The following is a 14,729-nucleotide window of genomic DNA, read 5'->3' on the forward strand; positions in this document are numbered from 1 at the left end:
AAACATGAGCAGCCATTGTTTAAAACAATATTTTAAAATTGTCATTGACTCGGATGGTCAAACCGTCCAAACATCACCCGGTCACCTTTCTAGGTTCAGTTTCATCAAAACCCATTTTTCTGAAAAAAAAACATTGACTAAGTCAATAAACCATCAATTCGTACGGTTTGAACCTGCAAACTGGATGGCCTGGTTAGCGGCTGACAATTTGGATTTTGAATGCTTTTGAAAATGACCATCATTTCCCAAATTCCCAGTTTAAGCCCAACCCCTTTTAATTTTACTTTTTGTTCCATTTAGGGTTTCAAGTTTCCAAACTCTCAAAGGAAAAACGAAAGAGGAATAGGGATTCAATGCTTATTGCGTTTCTTTCAGACTTGAGAAGAGGAAATCAAGTATAACATAGAGATTTAACACTGACAACTCTAGTCCAGTGATTAACGCCAAGGACTGTAATTTTTCACATCCATTTTTCCACATTAACATCGATGGCTGTAAGCAACTAAGCATTGGGTGATTCAAATACTCCTTGGTAAGTTTGTCATTTTAGTTTTTGAGTTTTCTTTTTAGTTTCTAACTTTCTAGAAATCAAAATATCAAACAATTCAAACATTTGAAACTCTGTAATTAGAAACTTTAATTTTTGTTTTGGGCTTTTGGGTAAGCTTTTCCAGAATGACCATTCAAGCATTCTTTCTAAATTTCTAAAATATTTTTCTAATTTTTTAAATGGCTGCAAGTTGTCAACCCTTTTGAAAAGGTAATCTTTTATTTCTATTTTCATTTAATTCTCTTATTTATGAAATTCGGTTATGAATCTTAATATTTTTTCTTTGCCACCAATTGGCAAAATGGCAATTGCTTTCATATTGATAAATGATCATCTATGTTATGAATATTATGATTATTGATAATTTTTATTTTCATAATGATACATTTTTTATTTTCATTAAATATGAACCTCTTAAATTTCAAGGTATGAAAATATATTTCTGTTTTGATTAGTGAATGTTAGATGGTTTGCAATTTTATGATTTTTGTTTGCATTTTATTTTATGTATTTTTTGGCTACATATATATATATATATATATTACATTTTACTTTTAATTATTTTAATTATGACATCTCGAGTTGACTTGTTCAACCCGGACAGTCAAACCAGGTGACCCATGACCCATAGGCAAAAAATGGTTCAACATCCCACTTGGTTTTGAAAACATTGGTTCAAAGAGTATAGATACTAGGTTTACTTGCAAAACTAAGTGCTCGTTTGGAAAGGGCTTTCAAGACATGCTTTTGGCATTCCCACGCCCTCTAAAGCTATGTTTGGTGAAAATCTAGAAGGCCAACATGGGTGTTCCAAACGTCAGAATCATGACCATAAAATGAAACTACTCTAAATAATTTATCCAAAACATGGGTGCTCAAGAAAATAGCTTAGTTAATGCAGCTCGCCCTAAACACAAAAGTCATCCCCAAAGGGGCCTAACACTATTTAAAAGATTATTGGGATCAGGCACGCCCTAGGCTTTTTTGAGGAAGCCTGAACCCAGCCCGTAAAAAGGTTGAGCCTAGTGTTTTGGTCTCAAGCCTAAGCCCGCGAGCTTGAAATATTATCCAAGGCTGACAAAGAATGGGTTGGGCTAAGTTAGTCCATCAGGCTACTTGGCCCATGAACAAGTCTAGTGGCAGATGAACAACCATTATAGACATTAAAAATTTCATGGGCTTCTAAATGGACTCTACCCCCATAAATTTGAATGTGCTCATGGCAAATTCCTAACATTCTTCTTTATAAAATGTAACTAGAACTAATCAAATTTCTAGCCAATCAATGCACATCTTCCCATGGATGGAAATAGACCTGTTCATGGACTGGGCTTGGGCTTGCCTTTTGCCAAATTTTGAATGGGGCCCGGCTTGAAGCCTAAGCCCGACACAATGTAAGTTAGGCCCGTGAACAGGTCTAGATGGAAATTAGTTAATGATTGAAAAGAGAACAATGGGTGATAAATTATTCTCTCCAAAAATGGTAGTAATTACAATATTCTTTTACTCTCTAAAAAGGGTAAAAAGAACTAATCAAATCCTTAATCATTTATCAAAAAAATCAAATCCTCAATCAAAGGGGTTAAGAGATTATACCAAAAAATCTATAAATGGGGATTCCCATCAAGAGCGGGGGAGAGTTTTGGTCAAAAAGAAAAACTAAGTGAAATAAGAAGGCTCTTGAGAAGAAGGAAGCTCATACACCATCTTCTAAAGAGCAAAGCTACAACACCTTTAAAGTTTAGCATAATCCTTCTTTTGATCAAGCTTTCAAAGCCCAATTAAAAGAGTAATTAATTTAAAATATTATTTATGTGCCCACATTTTTCTATAATTTTTATTTTTTGTATTTTTGATATGGTGAATATATAATATTAGAAGTTTGTTTGTTAATTTATTTATTTCTTTTTGTTTTAAAAAAATTTGTAACTACAACATCATGTGTTGACCTATTTGACTCAGATTGTTGAATTGCTTACCTACTACAAGATAGAAGAGCGTTTTTTTTGGGAATAATATAAAGACCATGAAATTAAAGGAATTATGTAGGCTAACTAATATTTAACTAAGCAATATTAAGGAAAAACATTTTTCTAATATTTTTAAATTCAACATCATTTCTATATTTTTGAAAAATATTCACTAATTATAAATAATTGATTAATTAAAATACAAAAATATTGGATAATAAACACCCACAAATACATTAGTTGCGTCATAAAAAAGTTATCATCATCAGTTATAAAATCATGAGGCATTTCCTCGTAGAAAAATTAGTAAGAATGTCTTTATATGAAATATATCTATTTAACATAGAATAGGTGGAATTCTACTTATGTTCAACATAATATATATATATATAGAGAGAGAGAGAGATAGATAGATAGATAGATAGATAGATAGATAGATAGATAGATAGATAGATAGACAGATAGATAGATAGATAGATAAATAGATATATCCTATCATTTTGACAGAAATATTTAGAATCTTGTTTTCTTCTGGAAGTTCTAATAATACAACTTTTGATTTTAGAAATGTGAGCTGAAATAATATTTAAAGTTTCTTGTACATATAAATTTAAAATGTGACACACAGATCTAATATGAATTTTTTTTCATTTAAAAATGGTTTTAATTAAGATTTTAAAATACTTATAGTTAAATCATTATTACAAGCATTATCAAAACTAATAAAAAGAACTTTATTTTCAATATACCATAAGTATGCAAAGTATTTAAAATATTTGTAGCAATTGTTAAGCCGATATTTGATCATTCAAGTCTTGTAAAACTTAAAAATCTTTTTTTTGTAAAGGCCATGGTTCATCAATAAAATGCCTCTAACACAAATATAACTAATATTATATTTAGAAGTTTAAATACCAGATGTAGGTAAAATTCTAGAATTAAGACTTAACAAAGTAGAAATGAAATTTTGTTTATATGAATAAAAAAAATTTAAAGCTTTTTGCTCTAACAGCATTTCTAGAAATTTTTTTAAGGGGATTTACAGATTGTTATAGAAATATTCCATACCTACGGTCCTCAGCCAACAAAAATAATTGTTTAACATGTATAATATATTTTGCTAGTCCTTGCCTTATTTTTCCTTGTGAATATTCAAAATTACCAAAAAAAAACATGTGCAATTTGTGTTTGATTTTCATTATTATTTGCTTTCAAATTCTTGGCCCTAGTCAAATGGCCAACACCACATTTTCTACTATAACTAAAGTTTCTCCCATAATTTATGCAAACAACTCTTTTTACTTTTCCCTCAAAAATTTCTACTTTAAACATATTCTAGATATCTTTGGTCTTTCTCTTGCCACCCTAGCACTAGTGGTAGAAGGGGTGGCTTCATCAACAATAGTATCACTAACACTGATGTTGGTGTTATCGTATTGTGACAAGACATCATCGAAATAAAGGTTGTAAGGAAGGGGATTTTGAGAAGACTTGGCCATTATAAAAAATTTGAAATATTAAATCCTAAAAAATGAAAATTAATTACAACTTACTTGATCCATCATTCCAGAATTTGAGAGATCATAAGAGTGTACAAGAAAGAATATATATATATATATATGGGGACGGAGAGCATCCCATTGGTTGTTTCAAAAATAAAATGGAATAAAAAAGTAAAAATTCAAAAAAGGAGAAAATTCCAAGACTTCCTTCTTATAATATATATTTAAATATTTAAATATATAAAATATTTATATATATATATATTTAAAGAAAGTCTGAATTAAATATTTAATATTTTAAAAAATTATATATAACTTTAAAATATTTATTAAAAACACAAAAAATATAATAGATTTAATAATATTCATATTATTAATAATTTTATATTTTTTACAAAATTCATCACGAAATTATGTACTAACAATATAAATTATGATTTTCTAGATCATTTAATTTAAGGGAAAATTTCCGATCAGTACCTTGTACTTTGGCTCGAGTGACAATTTGGTCCCTAAACTTTAAAATGCGACAATCCATTATCTAAACTTTCAAAATGTGACAATCCAGTACATATCGTTAACCAGTTCGTTAATCAGCCGCTATGTGACATTTGAAAAGTCAAAAATGCCCTTTGAATGCCACTAATTCTCTTTATCAACCATTCAAACGTTGACAAAAAACTGAATAGTCCTAAATCCTAGCCTCTTCTATTCAAAAAAGTTCGTAACTATTTAGAAGAATCTAGAATTTGGGATTGTTCATTTTATTGTCAATGTTTGGATGGTTGATAAAGAGAATTAGATGGCATTTGAAGAGCATTTTTGACTTTTCAAATGTCACTTAATGGCTGATTAACAGACTAGTTAACGGTAGGTACTAGATTGTCACATTTTGAAAGTTCGGGTACTAGATTGTCACATTTTGAAAATTTGGGTACTGAATTGTCACATTTTAAAGTTTGGGGACCAAATTGTCACTCAAGCCAAAGTACATAGTACTGATCGGGACTTTTCCCTTATTTTAAATGTTATTCAAATAATAAAAATTCAACATAAAAAAGAAATTTTAAATATTTCAACAACTAAATATCTTAAATAACAAAATATTAAATATTTTAAACTCTTTACATATTATTTAAATATTTAAGTAACTGAAAGTATTTTAAATAAAAAATATTTAACATAGTTTTTTTGACACCAAAAATATTTAACATAACTAGATTTTAAATAGTTAAATTAATGAAATTATGTAATAAATTTAAAAAATCTCTTAAAAGTAGAAAAATATTTATAACATAATATTAAAATTAATAATAATTTAATATTTTACAAAAGTAATAATGAAATTATGTAATAATAGTATACGTTATAATTTTATGGATTATTAAATTCAAGAAAAAATTAATATTTTAAAATTTAAATAACTAAATAATATTGTAAATAGCTAATTTGACTTATATCAATTAATAATCCTAGAAAACAACTTTCAAAAAATTTAACATTTATTAGTAATATTTTTAACATCTTAATATGTATTTATTATAAATTCATTCTAGAAAATAACTTTTCAATATATTATGTATAAATATAATTTTGTTTTGTTATTAAATAGAAATTTTCAATAATTATTGGAGATTAAACTACTATTATTTAACTTTTTAAATTTAATTTATTGTACTTATTGTATTTTTGTTATAATTTATTGATTAGTATTTATTAGAGATTAAAATATTATTTGAGATTACACTATTTATTGTCTTTTCATTATCAATATATTTTTAATAATTGTGTATTTTCGCTATAAATTTTTAATAATTATTGGAGATTAAATTATTCTTATTTATTTGAGATTAAACTATTAATTTAGCTGAAATTCGGAGTGCTCATGGGCTGGTTTGGTTAGGTTGTAGGTTATTTGGCCAACCAAGTCGACCTAGTAAGGTTGGGGAATTGGTCACTTGAAACCGAATAACCATTAGTGAAAACCAACCAACTCAGGTTGTATCGATTTGGATCGAATTTCGATTTGGTTTGTCAATTCAAAAGATTTAAACTCAAAAAGTTACAATGACATTATTAAAAATAAATTTAAAAATTAAATTTATGATATAAAATATTTTAGACTAAGAAATATAAGAATTTTTCCACTTTCCCATATTAAAAATTATATTTAAAATATAAAATATTAATATATATCTATGGTCTGGTCATTCGATTTTGGTCTATTTACAAATGGCCAAAACAAAATTGATCCAACCTAGTCGAGTTAGGAAATTGTTGAACCAAAGCCTACTGAAAATACTATAATACTTACCAACTCGAGTGTTATGCAAACAACTGTATACTCTTATGTTTTTCTATTGTTTAGATTTCGCTTAACAAATCTCATGTATCACACGGGTCCCTGCTAGATACAGAGTATGAAAGATTATGCGAATTGGTGTGATGATAATGAGGGAGGGTAATGGTATTTATAATAGTTGGACATAATTTAATTAACCAAAATACCCTTAAAAGCTAGCCATTTTATAGTTGTTGGGAGGAGTATTTTGATCTTTATAAAGCTAATTATTTCTTTACTAAGATGCCCCCAAACTAGCTATTATATAGTTATTGTGGGGCAATCAAGTCATTTTTTTGTAACAAAGCCAAAATACACAAATACCCCCCAAACTTGTTGTTTATAGTTTGTGATGTATTTCTATAAAATCCCCCAAAGTGGAAAATAGTTGTTGGGTATCCCTCATTCTTCATGTAAAGCCAAATCAAGCCACTATGCGGGCCATGTTGTGCTAGCATAACCCACATTGTCGTTTCATGTTGTGTCGGCCTACGGGCCTCAAAACCCAAGCTTAGCACGGGCCCATGTCATGTCAGGTTGTGCTAGGACGTGGATAGCATGACCCACTTTACATCTTTATGTAGCCTTAGTCTGCTAGCGGTTATGGCTTGCTCAAAATTAGAGGATTCACTGGGGTACCTCTTCTACACCCTAGAATCCTTCCTATTGTATAATTATAATGGACTACTTGGACTAGGGTCTTCTTCTAGGAAGAAGATGAGGCCTTGATTCCCCCTTAACCTACTCTGTCGAGCATTCAAATCCCTATGGATTGTTATTGGTTGCTAGTGGATGCAAGTTTTTGCTTGATATCTAGAAAATATAGTTTTGGAGCTCTCCTATGTGACAATGGAGGTGAGATAGTTTGGGCAAGATATACTAGTTCGAAATCCACTTCGGACTCAATGAAGGAAGCCTTGGCTATTTGTTTAGGCTACAGAGTTAAGTTCTATGGCATGGAAAAAGTAGTAGTCCTCTTAGAGAAAACATGGTTTATGTATTTCTCATTTGAAGAATTGATTTGAGGAAACAGGGTGCGTGATTTTGTTCCTAAAAAATAAGAATTAGATGAATTTTGTAAACACATCTACAAATTCTTTGAATGAGAATTCTCAAAATCCATTCTTTTATGGGTGGATTCTAAGAATCAAATGTTTTAGAATTAATGCCAAATGGGGCCTAAGGTGATTGTGGATGAACTAAACAAGTTTGAGTTAAATTACTTTCATCTTTCTTACCATGTGCTCAATGACATTAAAAACCTTTTTCTCTCCTTTCCTACCATTAAGTTTGCTTTTGTAAAGAGTACTTTCTTAAACCTAGCCCACATGCCTGTGAACTTGCGCTTACAAAATGCTTCTTTGGGCCATATATATCCCTACGATGGCCCCAATGGCTTTGTAACCCTTACACGATTTCCCTCATTAATTGTAGAAAATGGAATGACTAACCCCTCCAATTTTAGAGTGTGGGCACTACAATACAATGAGATGAGAAAACTATGTAGGAAGAACCCAATGGATAGCACAAGCTGTTGAATGTAGACAACCAAAAATTTCTGTGAGGAGAAAACCTTGGATGTCCATGTCTAATAGCTTGTGCTGTTTGCAAGCTCTCTACATATGACACATTAGTTCACATAGAGCTTGTGGACTTCATGTGGACTAACATGTCACACATGGAGAGCCTTGTGGTCATCACATACAGGCTATCAGCTATTGAACGTAAATTACCAAAATTTTTCCCAATAAGATAGTTCATTGAAGCTTCTATATCTATTGCCAACTAGCAAGTTGGTTTGTGAAAACCTTTTTTTTTCTATATTATTTATCAATTATCATCTCAATTTTGAGATGGGATTTGTTCCCAAGAAAAAATCTTCCAACATGTTCCAATATGATCTAACACCGCACATCTCAGACATAGTGGGTCTCAGTCTCATGGTGAGATGTAGGGGATGCAAATGGATCGGATTGGATTCGAATCAAGGCAATCTGAGGGCCTATTCGTTTCCTCTTAACTCTTATCTCTTAAAAGGAATCTTTTAATTTTAAGAGAAAAATTGTTACTCGTTTCCTCTTATCTCTTAAAGTGCAATCGCGCAACTTTTTGTTCTCCAATGATACCCCCAAAAAGACAAACAAAACTCTCATATATAGGGTCAAAATGGATATTTGATAATTTTCAGAATTCAGAATTCAGGACAACATTCTCTTCATTTAGAGTTTAGAGGAAAGAAAAGTTTATCAATACCAATATACCTCTTAGTGTAATTATTGCACTTTTAGATGTCAGACTTCAGAGCAAATGAACATGCCCTAAATATGATCCGATAACATAAATCTTATATTTGATCTGATATGATGATTTGATCAGATCTCACAAAGGTCAATTCAAATTCGAATATGTTAAGGATGTTAGATATCGAATCTGATCCAATCCGATTTAATTTATGTAAAACTTAACAAATTATGAAAAGAAAAAAAAACAACAGTCTATATAAAGAAAAACAAAAATTACAAGCATTTTTTAACTATGTATGTATGTATGTATATGGATAGATAGATAGATGGGGTGGACTATGGTACCGAAAAGACATGATATCTGAAAATTTTATGACCAATCAACCAGTATCATAAACATGTTAATCAATCATGTGAAATTTATAAAATTCATGGGTGGGTTTTGATTGTTCAAAACTCTTATGGTACCATGTTTTTCTAGCATCATTGGTTTTTCCTATATATTGGATCGGATTCTTTTGAATTGAATAAGGGTGATCCGAATTCAATTCAATTTTTAATAAAATCCTATCATTTAGGTGGTGTTTGATAAATCTAAAAATTCATATATGAAAAGTTAAAAAGATATTAAAAGTGTCTGAAGTCTAAAAAGAGGCATAGATGCTTTTCTACTTTTTAGAGGATCTGAATCTAAAAGTTTGTTTATGTTGGATCAACCCTTTACCATCTGAACATACTTTTTGGAAATGTTGAGTTCAATATGCATTATATCATAAAAATAATTTTCAACCTCAAAATAATATTGAAACAATACATATAAAAAATAATAAATTAATAATTACTAATTAATGAATGAAACAATTAAAATTAAAAAAATAATTAATGACTATAAAAGTACTAAAATAATTAATAATTTACACAAATAAAAATTAAAATAATTTTTAAAAATTAATAAAATAATTAAAAATTACTAGTTAATACAAATAATTAATAATTGATAACTAATACAAGTAAATTTAATAAAAAATATTAAAATAATTAATAAAAATATTATTATTACTCATCAAACCACTATTGCTGCATGTTGTAGTGGCGGGAAGACAGGGGAAGGAGGGAGGAAGGGAGGGAGGGAGAGAGAGAGAGAGAGAGCGAGAGAGAGAACTGGGAAGACAGGGGAAAGAGAGAGTTGCCACTACAACTTGCAACGGTAGTGGCGAGAAGATAGGGCAGAGAGAGAGAGAGAGAGAGAGAGAGAGAACTGGGAAGACAGGGGGAGAGAGAGAGCTGCCACTGCAAGTTGCAACGGCAGTGGCCGGAAGACAGGGTGGAGAGAGAGAGAGAGAGAGGGAACCACCACTACAAGTTGTAGCAGTGGTGGTGGAAGACAGGGCGAAGAGAGAGAGAGATGTATGAAGACGAGAAAGAGAGGTCGAATGGGGAGTGGTAGTTTTAACTTTTGGCCACGTCTGAAACGTGTCTGAACGCATTAAGTGACGGGCCTGAGTTTAAAAATTTTAGATATGATAAAAGTTTTCAGATGCAACACCAAATAAAGGTGGCGTCTGAAAAACAACATTTTTAAATTTAGACGTCTGAAAAGTACAATCAAACACCACCTTAATCCAATCCCACCCAAAAATATATCTGAGTATTAAAAATTAGGATTGGATTTGAATTCAGATTTAATCTAGGGTCCATTTACACCCCTAGTGAGATGTGACATGTGAGATCATATTGGAAGCGCTTTTGGTTGGGAGCAGATAAGATCAGATCAGAATTATTATCACTAAAGTGAAAATGGTATGATACCGGAACAACTTTGACCAATCAAAATCTCCGGCTCCCCCGCCCCCTTTGAATTTTGATGAATTTTCTTTAATTAGTGAACACCTTAGTACAAAGCGTAAGTGTAGGAGATCCAGGCGGCTGCCCATATGTTAGTTTATTTAGTGATTCTCAATTTCTCACTCGTGAACAAAACCCATTTCTTGGTTGACCAAATTCTATTAGATTGGTTACTTCGATAATCTCAACTATCTAATGACAGACAGCTAGATATAGAGGAATAGACAGGGACATCAACTTATTGACTTGAACTCATGTGGCTAATAAGGTAATTGGTGTGTTTTGAGAATTCTTATCTGATCATAATAGTGGGAGTCTATATTAATATTATCAATCAATACCGGAATATAATATTAGGCCATTAACCTCAGATAGCTTATGCTTCTAGATGAGATTGCAGGTCAAGCCTACCTATTTAGATTGAAGGTGTTTAAATGTCACCAATGGATGATGAGCTCATCTGTCTATCATTCAACAAATACCTCACTTTAAATAAATATCTATTTAATGCAAAGAATTTAAGGGGATGTTTGGAATCGTGGTCATTTTTCCAAAAATAACGGTATTACATTGGATTCACATAGGTGCTTCAATTAATGAATGATGAGTTCATCTGTCTATCATTCAACAAATACCTAACTTTAAAAGCATTGAAAATAAATACCCATTTAATGTAAAGAATTTAAGGGGATGTTTGGAATTGTGGTCATTTTTTAAAAAATAACAGTGCCACATTGGATTCACATAGGCGCTTCAATTAATGAATGATGAGCTCATCTGTCTGTCATTCAACAAATACCTAACTTTAAAAGCATTGAAAATAAATACCCATTTAATGCAAAAAATTTAAGGGGATGTTTGGAATCGCGGTCATTTTTCAAAAAATAACGGTGCCACATTGGATTCACATAGGCGCTTCAACAAATGCCTATGTATCTCATTATTTGGTTCAGCCGATTATTAAAAAATTGGGCATGCCTCGAAAATTGGAACCCCACCAATGCATGATCGGTGAACTGTTTCCCCCAATGGTTGACTGATGTGTATCCTATGTGGTGCTTACCTATCAATACATATATGAAAAATGGTGATGAAAATCACCTTACCAAACAGCATAGTGTTGCTCACTGCCTACATGGTAGAAGTGTTTTTTTGTGAAAACGGGTCTTGGAAGCATGGGCGTTTTTTCTTGAAAATTGGTCCCAAAAAGCGCCCACACTTACAAACACCATGTAAGCTAGCTGCATTTTCTTTTTGATACTTTCTGAAATGCTACACAATGGGGGTAGCCTATCCCCCAACCCATAACCCCCTAAACCTAGGTGCAGGCAGGATTCGATCCCAAGTCTCTGCTACAACCAATAGGAGACTTTACCAACCAGCTGGTTGGCACTTTGCAATTTAAGCTGCATTTGATAGTAGAATTTTATTTGCACTAGTACAAATGCATGGGCGTATTACAAATTCTGGCCTAATTTTATTTTGGATTTTACTTTATTTTGCTTCAGGTCTTATTTTACTTAAATTATACTGCAATTAAATAAAGTAAGATAAAATTTATAACAAAAATAAATCAGAATTTACACCCAAATCATTTGTATTACCATAATTTTGTATTAATGCAAATAAATCTGTATTGCAACCAAACACAGCCTTTAAGTTAAATTGACAGGCCCGGACATTTAGAGCTTCTAAATTGGTACAAAATGGTAGCCAATGGGCAATAAGTAGGTTTATCATTTTTGGGACCTCTTCCATTCCATATGTCTCAATTTCAATTGGTGGATACACTAAGACCAAAGCCCTAGTTAAAGTTGCAATATAATTCTATCTATAATATCTTTAAACTCTAATGACTTACAAGTTACAACCACATATATGACTTCCATGTTAATTTGTTGAGTCATCTCCCAATTACGAGGGTAACTGTTAGAGAACGACCATTTCTTGATCAACCAAATTCTAGAAGAAATACTTGGGTCAACCAAATTAATTAATTTCTTATTATATAGAGAGGGAGATTGGCTTGTTGACTTTACCCAACGTGGATAATTAGTCCGATTTAAGAATAGTATAAGTATATAACATGCTTTGGTGGGAGTTTATATTAATATTTAGGGTCCGTTTGGTGAAATGAGGGGTAGGGAATGATCATTCTCTCAAATGAGGAAATGTTATTTCAGCAAGAATGAAAATAGGATTTTGAGTCTACCTGGTCAAACAATTGGAATCAAAATATTCCAGATCCCTATTCCTGAAAACTAAAATGAAGCCTTAATTACTCTATCCCCTCATTATATGTTCAACGTCATTAAAATAAGATAAAATTGACGGCACTAAGGGGGTTTTCTAAATATGAATATTTTATTTTCATTTGTTTTTACCATATCAGCAAATTAAAAATTGAAAGGCATTTTTGAATTATGTTTTTATCTTGGGAAACAAAAACAAATTAGGCTGCGTTTTGATGCGGTGTAAAAGCCGGTTCGATGTACTTTTGCACTCCGGTCCAGTTTTGCCGTTATTTGGATGGAGCACAGAAATACACCGAATATCAATGTAAAACCTCACCTTCAAACACCTTTTACCTCAATATTCGATGTATCGATTTTTTCGATGTAAAACGGTAAAAACAATGGTTCTTCTCTTGGCACCGTCGAGTTTGCTTGTGTTCATCGTCGTTTCGTTCACCAACACCATCCACCACTGTTGTTTCCACTCCCCCTCATCGTCGTCATACACTTTCACAGTTTACACAAGACAAATCTCAAGTCGTAGTCCAGTCCTCCGAACCGAAAAACAGACTTCCACAACTATGCCACTAGGAAAAGGCAAATGGCAAATTCACAGGATCCATCATAGAAAAATCCAATCGTCTATCCTCCTCCGATGACCACTGTGCCAATTGACATCGAGAACCAGGAGACGCCAATGTTCGGGGTGTCGTCCATCAACGGTGGAGGAGAGAGGATTTACTGAAAAAGGGCTCCGCCATCCTCAGGACTTTGGGTCTGCTCTTTTCGTCGTTTGTCATTCTTGCTTTTCTGATCGTTTCTCCGGTGGTTGCTCTGCCTCTCTACACCAATTCGTGGTGGATCGTTGATGAAGATGGGCAACGAGTGAAGCTAGTGTGTGTGAATTGGGCAACGCACCTCGAAGCCATGGTGGCAGAGGGCCTAAGCGGACAGCCTTTGGATGTGATATCCAAGAGGATTGTATCAATGGGATTCAATTGTGTGAGGCTAACTTCGCCATTGTTCTTGGCCACCAACGACTTGTTAGCTTTAGTAATTGGAGAATTATTTGATTGGCTCATAATTTAAACTGATCTTCCAAACAAACATCAGTGCAAAACTTTTACATAACCGGTCCATCTTTTGCACTTACCTGGTGGGTTGTTTTCCAAATACATTGTTGTACTTTTGTATTTACACCGCATCCAAATGAAGCCTTAGTTTTATTTCAAATTAAACAATCCATATTTTTTATTTTGAAACAAAAATAAAATTTGCACTACAGATAAATTGCCTGAGAAAATCCACTCTCGTGCTAATAGCAGACTTTCTTTATTATGAAACATGATATTACTCACTAGATGAAAACATGTTCTTTAAACCATAAATTGAAGAAAATAATCTCCATTTTTAAGGAAAAAAATGCATACAACCAAGAACATGCTTTTTTGTATTTTAGTCTTAAGAACCAAATTATTTTCAAAGTAGATGGTTTTTATTTATTTTTCTGAAACTCACAAAAAGTAAAAAATAATTCATACCAAATAATATCCCCTTAAATAGTCTAATATGTATTAGAGATAAAAACCTATTAAGGAAATTCACTTAACAACTTAAGCTTTTAGGTTAAACGATTTTTTATGATGGCATTATAGCTTGTTTGATCAAATAATCTAGTGTTAACATTCCATCGTTGTCGGCCTATCTTGTGATTCATCTAACATCTTAAGCTTTTAAGTATAACGAGTTATGAAGTCGGCCTATCTTGATTGGTCCACAGCAGAAATAGTCTGCAACGGGAATTGATTTTGGTATAAACGGAGTAATTGCAAACTATCATAAAATTGGCTGGACGAGAAGAGTCAAGACACGAATCCATTTTTTGATCTTCTGACTTTTCAGCATTTAGCTGCTATGCTATCCGTTTCGTATATTTCGATTCTTTCCTAATAATTTCTCAATGGTCAAAAGAACTAATAAAACAAGAAAAAGTCAAACCAACCATGGCTAGTCTAACGTCTTTCGCGTATATACATGAACTAGG

This window comes from Nelumbo nucifera, chromosome 2 (genome assembly GCF_055504915.1).
Source record: "Nelumbo nucifera cultivar China Antique chromosome 2, China Antique-T2T, whole genome shotgun sequence".
Classification (NCBI taxonomy): domain Eukaryota; kingdom Viridiplantae; phylum Streptophyta; class Magnoliopsida; order Proteales; family Nelumbonaceae; genus Nelumbo; species Nelumbo nucifera.